The 9,862-nt window shown below is 42.0% G+C and overlaps 1 pseudogene; it reads left to right on the top strand.

Moving 5' to 3' along the window:
* Window positions 1-3,235: 3,235 nt before the first annotated feature.
* On the top strand, window positions 3,236-7,817 carry LOC128099742 (dnaJ homolog subfamily B member 11-like; annotated as a pseudogene).
* Window positions 7,818-9,862: the final 2,045 nt, after the last annotated feature.

Here is a 9,862-nt window from a genome sequence, read left to right as displayed (position 1 = left end):
ATACTGAAATTACAAGAAGAAGAAATAAATGATCTAAGCAGATCCATAACCAACAAAAAGATTGAAGCGGCAATAAAAGTTTCCCAACTAATAAAAGCCTGTGAACAGATGGATTCACTACAGAATTTTATCAGCACTTTAAAGAAGAATTAACACCAGTACTATTTGAGTTATTCCATGAAACAGAAAAAAAAAGGAAGGTGCCCCAATTCTCATTAACGTGATACCAAAAACAGATAAAGATATAACAATGAAAAGAAAATTCCAGACCAAGCTTTTTTAAATCACTATAAAGAGACACCATGACCACAGCAAATCTTATAAAGTAAAACATTTAGTTGGGGTGGCTTGCTTACAGTTTCAGAGGTTCAGTTCATTATTATCATGACAGGGAGCATGGTGGCGTGCAGACAGACATGGTGCTGGAGCTGAGAGTGCTACATCTTGCAGGCAATAGGAATTCAACTGACTGTCACACTGAGGGAAGCTTGAACAAAAGAGACCTCAAAGCCTGTCCCTACAGTGACACACTTCCTTCAACAGGGCCACACCTCGTAATGATGCCACTTCCTTTGGGAGTCATTTTCTTTCAAACCACCACAATATGTAAATCAATAAATGTTATTCATCATGTAAATATAATCAAACACAGAAATCACATGATCATTTCAATAGAGGCAGAAAAGTCCTTTGACAAAATTCAAGATTCCTCTGCAATAAAAGTCATGGATGGGGCTGGAGAGGTGGCTTAGAGGTAAGAGCACTGGCTGCTCTTCCAGAGGTTCTGAGTTCAATTCCCCACAACCACATGGTGACTCACAACCATCTGTAATGAGATCTGGCACCCTCTTCTGGTAGGCAGGGATACATGCAGACAGAACACTGTATATATAATAAACAAATAAATCTTTAAAAAAAAGTCATGGAGAAGCTAGGAATGAGGGGAGCATATCTCGACATAATAAAGGTTCTATGTGACCAGGCTATAGACAATATCATGCTAAATGGAGAAAAGTTCAAAGCATTCTCACTAAAGTCAGGAATAAGACAAGAGTGTCCACTCTCCTCACTCCTTTAAATACAGTGCTGAAGTCTGAGCTAGAGCATTAAGAAACAAGAAGGGAAAGTATCCCCATTTGTAGATGTATAATTCTATATATAAGAGATCCTAAGACTCAACCCAAAACTCTTAGAGCTAATAAACACTCTCAGCAAAGTGGCAAGATACAGAATTAACACACATAATCAGTAGCCTTCCTATATACCAATGTCAAACACACTGAAAGCTATATCAGGGGAACAATCCCGTTCACAATAGCTACACAATTAATGAAATGCATAGGAATAAACCTAACTAAGGAAACAAAGACCTCTACAATGAAAACCTTGAGACACTAAAGAAAGAAATTGAGGAAGACACCAGAATATGGAAAGGACTTCCGTGCTCATGGATTGGAAAAATTAATACTGTAAAAATGACCACTCTACCTAAAGCAATCTACGAATGCAATGCAACCCCAATAAAAATTCCAGGGTGATATTTTACAGATGTAGGAGAAATAATCTCAAAATGTGTATGGTGGCACAAAAAGTCAGTCTGCAGCACAGGCTGCCAGGCTGAACCCACCTGCAGATACAGTCATACTCTAAGATAGCTGTGGGTTAGGATTCAGCGTGAATTTGCAGAAGGAAACATAATTTAACCCACAACACTGTTCAAGAAATATGTATTGACAAAGCATCTTTCTCTTATAGAGTAACCTGAGCACGTGATCTCTCGGCTTTGCTTTCCATCTTCTAACACAAACTTTCTTTTCTTTCTTCCTTTAGGGAGTGAACAGTATGTTCTTATACCACTGTCTAAGCTGGGGTAGAGTCAATACCCATCTCATTAGCCTTCGTGCATTCATTTGGGAGCTTTGGCAGATTGCAGAGAAAAGAGAATAGACTCAAGTCTGTAATTAGTCAAGGGTGGAGGGGACACAGAGGGATCAGGGAGTGGCCAAGCTTCACTGACTCTTCCTTTTCTTTTCCTTATATTGTGATTGGTCATAACTCCAGTTCTCCGGATGTAGTCTTGAGTCATCATTTCTGGAGTGCGACAGAAAGAGGCCTCTCTGCTCTGCTCTCCTCTGGAATGAAGAGAATAAAAACCTGGCTGCCAAGAATTCCACCCCACCCCTGGCAGGAGGTACCAGGATGTTCTTAGGGTGTCCCCAAGTGATGTGGATTAGGAACCTTTTTGACACCACATCACAGAGAATGAAAACACTCACAATATATATTTGCAAGTATGAGACCAATGGTATATGTGAAAAATGGAAATCATCCGGAGAAAATGAGGAAATAATACTCGAGCAGAATGCTCTAGAACAAAGTATCAAATACACAGCGGTCTGGTGATGTAGCTTAGTTGGTAGAGTGGATGCAGAAGTCTCTGGGTTTGACCCCCAGCACTACACAAAACTGGGTGTGATGTTACCTGCCTGCATATCAACACTCAGGAAATGGAGGCAGGCAGATCAGGAAATCCATGCCATCCTCAGTGAAAAGGAAGCTGGGGTGACACAAAGATAGAAGAATACATTAGAACAAAGTCATTTTATTTTAGCTGTACTGATTGATAAAGGTTAGTACCACTGGGCTGGGAGTGCAGCTGGGTGGTTGAGTACTTGCTTAGCATGCACAAGACACTGAGTTCAAATCCCAGTTCTCTCTCTCTCTCTCTCTCTCTCTCTCTCTCTCTCTCTCTCTCTCTCTCACACACACACACACACACACACACACACACACACACACACGAGTACACTGTACATGCACACACTCACTTTTCTTTTCTAAAAGGAAGTTCACTATTTTTTTTATTTATCTATCATCTGTCTGTGTGTGTGTCTGTCTGTCCTTCCATCCATCCATCCATCCATCCATCCATCCATCCATCCATCCATCTATCTATCTAGGGCTTTGTGCATATTAAGCAAGCACTCCATCATGGAGCTTTGGCTTTCCAGGATCTTTCCTGGTTTCATTTTTCAAGTACTAGAATTATAGCTACGACCTACCATATCAGCAAAAACGAATCTCTTAAGGAGTATAGTTGATGTCTGGTACTGATTTCAAGAGTCTGAAGAGTAAATAAGCCTCCATCCGTGCTCCATACACACCACCTCAATTAAATGCAAATACACGCACACACACACACACACACACACACACACACACACACACACACCCCATGTCAGCAGAAGGCTGTGCCGGTTAGTTTTTTGTCAGTTTTACACAAAGGCCTTTTCCACACCTATTAAGATGATCACGTGATTTCTTGTTGTTAGTGTATTCTGGTGCTATTTTACATTTATTAATTTGAATATGTTGAGCCACCTTTAGATTCCTAGAATGAGAACTACTTAATTATAGTGTATGATTTCTCAATATGTTGTTGAATTTGTAAGTATTTATTGAGAATTTTGTGTCTATGTTCATCAGGAGAATTATCATGGCTTTCTATGGTTTCGGAATTGAGGCAACACTGGCTTTATTAAATGTTTTCTAGCGACCTTCCATTTCTCTTTTTTGGAAAAGTTTAAGAATGTTCTTTAAGGCATGGTAGCATTTGGCTTTATCCATACAGCCTTGGCTTTTCTTTTTATACTGCTCCATCTCATTCTAGATCTGCTTATATGCTTTTGATTTGATTTTGTAGACAATATGTATTTTAGAATTTATCCAGTTCTTCTAGATTTTCTATCTTTATGTAATATAGCTTTTCAAAATATTACCTAATGGTCCTCTAAATTTCACTGGTATCTGTTGTAATGTCCTGTGAGGAGTGGATGAAGTCCTAAGTGAATCTGTATTATTGGCATGTCAAAGACCCCAATGCCTCAGACCCATGGGCAACAAAGTACAGATGTTGACAATGTGTGTAGAAATATGAGCTACAGCTTCCTCCTGTAGTGGATGACTACAGCCTGAGACTGCTCTCCTACAGAGACCCCTACCGAGATTGGATAATTCGCCTCCTCCTTCAGCTGTATGTAAGAGTTTCTGGGGTGCTGGTGTGTTTCCATCGGAGTACATAGTCCACCTGACCCCAGCCTTCTTTGTATGCATGTCTGTGGTGTCTTCATCCCCAGTGCCCCAGACAGTCAATCCCAAAGCCATGCAGGTCATGGCAACGTCCCATTTCCCATCTCTACTTTTATTAATTTGGCTCTTTCCTTTCTTTCGGTTAGTTTGGATAAGGGTTTGTTGATCTTGCTTAGTTTTTCAAAGAACCAATTCTGTTTCATTGACTCTTTGTCTCTATATAATTAATTCATGCCCTGGCCATTTTTTAAAAAGTTTTTTTAATAAAAAAAATTAATTAAAAAAAGTGTTTTGTTTTTTTTTGTCATGTGTGTGTGTACGGGAATGCAGGTGTGAGAATGCAGGTGCCCACTTAGGCCAGAGGCATTGGATTCCCTGAGCTGGAGTTACAGGTAGTTGTGAGCTGCCTGATATGAGTGTTACAAATCAACCTGGTCCTCTGGAAAAGCAATACATACTCTTAACCCCTGAGCTCTCTCTAGCCCAACTTGACCATTATTTTCCAAGACTAATGCTGCCTTTGACTTGCTCTTGTTTTTCTAAGGCCTTGGGGGTATATCCTCACATTGTTAACTTGAGCTCTGACTTCCTAATGTAAGCACTCACAGCCATACACTTTTCTATTAGTGCTCTCTCTCATCACTGTGACAGACTGCTGAAAGAGGCGATTTAAGGGAGAAAGGGCTTGTCTTTGACCCACGGTTCAGGGGGTATAGTCTATCATGGCAGGAATGTGTTCACGTTTCTTTTACATTCTAAAATGTGATCTGTTTTAGAGAAAGTTCCCTAGCCAGCTGATAAGAATGTGGGTTCCATAGCTGTAGGATAGAATATTCTGTAGGTGTTTGTTATGATCCATAGTTCAGATTAACGCTAAAGATTTTTAGTTTGTCACTGAAGACACCTTATGCTGGAGAGGATGTGGAGCTAGGGGAACTCTCCTCCACTGCTGGTGGGAATGCAAGCTTGTACAACCACTTTGGAAATCAATATGGCGCTTTCTTAGAAAATTGGGAATCAATCTCCCCCAAGATCCAGCTATACCACTCTTGGGCATATACCCAAGAAATGCTCAACCACACCATAAGAGCACTTGTTCAGCTATGTTCATATCAGCATTGTTTGTAATAGCCAGAACATGGAAACAACCCAGATGCCCTTCAACTGAAGAATGGATAAACAAAATGTGGTACATATACACAATGGAATACTACTCAGCAGAGAAAAACAATGGCATCATGAGGTTTACAGACAAATGGATGGATCTAGAAAAAATCATCCTGAGTGAGGTAACCCAGACTCAGAAAGACAAACATGGTATGTACTCACTCATAGCAGGATACTAGACATGAAACAAGGATGACTTGTCTGCTACTCACATCACCAGGGAGGCTACCTGGAAAACAGGACCCCAAGAAAGACACAGGGATTGCCCAATGACAGAGAAATGGAATGAGATCTACATGAACAGCCTGGACATGAGTGGGGGTAATGAAAGGCGAGGGTTGAGGGAAAGAGAGCTTGGGGGAGCGGGAGATCCCAGCTGGATCAACAACAGAGAGGGAGAACAAGGAATAGGAGACCATGGTAAATGAAGACCACATGAGAATAGGAAGAAGCAAAGTTCTAGAGAGGCCCACAGAAATCCACAAAGATACCCACACAACAGACTGCTGGCAATGGTCGAGAGACAGTCCGAACTGACCTACTCTGGTGATGGGATGGCCAAACACCCTAATTGTTGTGCTAGAAACCTCATCCAACTACTGAGGGATCTGGATGCAGAGATCCATGACTAGGCCCCGGGTGGATCTCTGGGAGTCCAATTAGCCAGAATGAGGAGGGTTTATATGAGCGAGAATTGTTGAGACCAAGGTTGGATAAAGCACAGGGACAAATAGCCAAATGAATGGAAACACATGAACTATGAACCAATGGCTGAGGGGTCCCCAGCTGGATCAGGCCCTCCGAATGGGTGAGACAGTTGATTGGCTTGATCTGTTTGGGAGGCATCCAGGCAGTGGGACCAGATCTTGTGCTCATTGCATGAGTTGGCTGTTTGAAACCTGGGGCCTATGCAGGATTGTTTGGCTCGGCCTGGGAGGAGGGGACTAGACCTACCTGGACTGAGTCTACCAGGTTGACCTCAGTCTGTGGGGAAGGCTTTGCCCTGGAGGAGATGGGAATGGGGGGGGGGGTTGGGGGGAAGGTGAGGGGGACGGGAGGGGGGGAGAACAAGGGAATCCGTGGCTGATATGTAGAACTGAATTGTATTGCAAAATAAATTAAAATAAAAAAAAATAACAAAAAAAAAAGATTTTTAGTTTGTAAGCTGGTTGGTTTTAATTTTTTTTTTGCACATATTATCTATTATAGAGAGTGGAATGTTAAAACCACCACTATAATTTTTATGGCCCCATCTGTCCCTTTATGTCAAATAATGTTTGTTTTTTGATATTAGGTAAATAAAATTTTGCTGAATATGTATTTATAATCATTATTCTTTAGACAGGGTTTCACTATGTAGCCCTGGCTACCCTGGAACTTACTATGTGGACCAGGATGGCACTGAACTCACAGAGATCCACCTGCCTCTGCCTCCTGAGTGCTCATGATGCCCAAGCTGAGGAGAAATTCCAGGATCTGGGTAATGCTCCTGAGGTTCTGCCAAACGACAAAACATGGAAACAGTGTGACACTTACAGTGAAGAAGGCTTGAAAGATGGTGGTCAGAACTCCCAAGGACACATCCCCCCAACACACACACACACATACACACACACACACACACACACACACACACACACACACACACACACACACACACTGCTTTGGAGGTTTTGGCTTTATGCTTGGAGGAACCCCTTGTCAGCAGCACAGAAAAAAAAAACAAAAAAACTAAGAGGAAGTAACATCATCATAGACGGAGAAGGCACTTTGGAAGAAGTGTATGCAGGAAATTCTGTGGAACTAGTTAGAAACAAGACTGTAGCCAGAAAGGCTCCTGGGAAATGGAAATGCATCCATTGATAGGAGGGGGATGTGAACCATACAGCTGGGCCTGGGTGCTTCCAAATGACCCAAGAGGTGGGTTGTAATGAGTCCTCTAAAGTCAAACCAGTGAATGAAGAACACACACTTGAAGTAGAGATAGAATCTGGGGTAGAGATGGCACGGAGTACCCCTGTATGGGAGACGGTGAGCCTCCTGTGGATGAGGAATCTGGAGTACCCCTGTATGGGAGGCGGCGAGCCTCCTGTGGATGGGGAATCTGGAGTACCCCTCTATGGGAGGCGGTGCGCCTCATGTGGATGGGGAATCTGGAGTACCCCTCTATTGGACATGGTGAGCCTCCTGTGGATGGGGAATACAGAGACCAATGACTCCAAATCAAAGTTGTCAAGCACCAGATATTTGAGAGGAAAGGCGATGATTGCACACAAATGTCCTCTCACTAGAGGGGGCTGTGGTTGCCTTTGAGGGGTACGGTACTTATTGGATAGTCACAAGTACATATTTCCCAGGATAAGCTTAGCGGTCCAGGAGACAGGCTATGGAGAAAGGGGAAGGCTCCCCACCTTGACAACAATAACGTCAAGGGCCCCTTGATAATTGCTTTCCATGGGGAATTTCCAAAGGAACAGCTGACAGGAAGCAAACGGAGGTGTCAAACAGCTGCTCAAACAAGAATCAGTGCAGAAAGTCAAAATGGACTGGAGGGTTATTAGCAGTGAGTTCAAATGGACCTGGCTGAAACAGGCAGCTCAGGGATATTTACTATTTACAGGGTTTTTTGTGTGTTTTCATCATTTCAGTATGCACGTTTGACTTAAACTCCCTGCCCCCTACAATCATCATGACATGAATAATAAAGAGGCTTAAGAATCTGTGTATTGCATTCAGAATGAGCAGCAGAAGGTTGGCTAACACCTCGCCCTCTGGAGATTCAATGTCTGGTGCTGCACTCCCCCCTCCCAGGTTCAAGGAGTAAAGTCTCAAGAGGACGCCAGAGAAGGGAACGAGATGACGGTTAGAGACAGTTGCTAGCTGCTTCAGAATGTCAACCGGAGAAGTCTGTTTTTAAATAAACCCTGGTTATTTTTCCCCCCTTAACTCCTGGTTCTTTTTCGCTGAGAGCTGGATGGGTAGGCCTCCCATCAAGCACGATGCACATACAGCATGCAAAGGAATGGTGAGAGCCCAGGCCCCAGGCCCCACTGGACACACACGGTGTCCAACAACCAAGAGCTCAGTGCACTGACTAGATTAGAGACTGAGCTACACGAACTAAGGTTACAAAAGATCTCATTGTCTTTGGGAGAATGCATTTTCTCATTTTCTTTGGTAATAATAAAATCCGATATGGGTATTTTACTGTGAAAAACATACCTCATGGACTTGGATGTTGATTTCTTTCTCTAGACTTAGGAAAATGTTCATTATAGCTTCATTGAATAGTTTTTTTTTCTATGATTTTAGTTTGCATTTTAATTTCTCCTTCTACTCTGGGGATTCAAGATTTTTATCTCTTAATCATGTTCCAGAATTTTTGGAAATTGTGATCACACTTGCTTATTATTTTTTCATATATAATTTTATTTTATATTTATGAATATTTTTCCTGCATGTATGCCTGTTTACCACATGTGTGCCTGATGCCTGTGGAGGCCAGAAGAGGGTTTTGGACCCCCTGGATCTAGAGTGACAGACAGTTGTGAGCTGTCACACAGGTATTGGGAAGTGAGCATGGGTCAGCCAGTGCTAACTACTGAGCCATCTCTCCAGCCCCAAAAAACTTTCCAAAAAACACTTTCCAAAAAAAACAAACTATCTATTCATTGTTGTCCTGACTCTTCTCAACCAGCATGCCACATGGAGACACCTTCTAATCTACCATTTTGTTCCAGAAATCCCAAGTTTTGGATACCACTAATAGTGAATTGGAAATGTATGATAGTACTGAATAATGATTACAGATTGAATGGATACAACAGTTATACCTAAGGCAATATACAGTATATGTTAGTGTTCGATCACCATAACAAAATATCTGAGATAGATATGTGTAAAAAAAAGAAAAATTTCATTTTTGCTGGTAGTTTTAGAGCTTCTTGTCCAAGACTGGGGTGTCTTATTCTTTGGGCATCTGGTAGACCTACTGGATGGAAATGGAGAACATGTAGTAAAAGAAACTGTTTATCTCATGGCCAGAAACAAAAGAAGAGGAAAGTAAGGGTCCTACAGATATCTTCAAGAGCACACACCCCAGTGACTTAAGGACCTCCCACTCAGACCCACTTCCAAAAGTTTCATCACTTCTCAGTAAATTCACCTTTAAGCACAGACTCTTGGGGGAACTTGATGGTTCATAATCTCGTCAACTTGACAGGATCTAGAGTCATCTTAGAAATGAATCTTTTGCTGTATCCGTGAGTGAGTTTGTAACTGGGTAAATGGAGATGGAAGAACCCACCCTAAATATGAATGGAATCTGTAGGTGGAGTTTCTCTGTGTCCCAGCAGCTGCTCCCAAATAATCACAGAGACTTAATATTAATTATAAGTACTAACTAGCTCTTACAACTTAAATTAGCCCATTTATATTAATCTATAGTCTGCCATGTGGCATTACCTCTCTTTCATCTTGCACCTCCTGTTTCCTCTCCGTGTCTTGCTGGTGACTCCTCTGACTCTTCCCTTCTTCTTCCCAGTGTCCTTAGTCTGGTTCTCTCACCTAACCTTATCCTGTCCAGCTATTGGCCAGTCAGCTTCTT

The sequence above is a fragment of the Peromyscus californicus genome, unplaced genomic scaffold (assembly GCF_007827085.1).
Source record: "Peromyscus californicus insignis strain IS unplaced genomic scaffold, ASM782708v3 Scaffold_6__1_contigs__length_162567912, whole genome shotgun sequence".
In the NCBI taxonomy this organism is placed as follows: domain Eukaryota; kingdom Metazoa; phylum Chordata; class Mammalia; order Rodentia; family Cricetidae; genus Peromyscus; species Peromyscus californicus.
The sequence above is the reverse complement of the archived record's forward strand: the minus strand, read 5'-3'. Positions and strand labels throughout refer to the sequence as shown.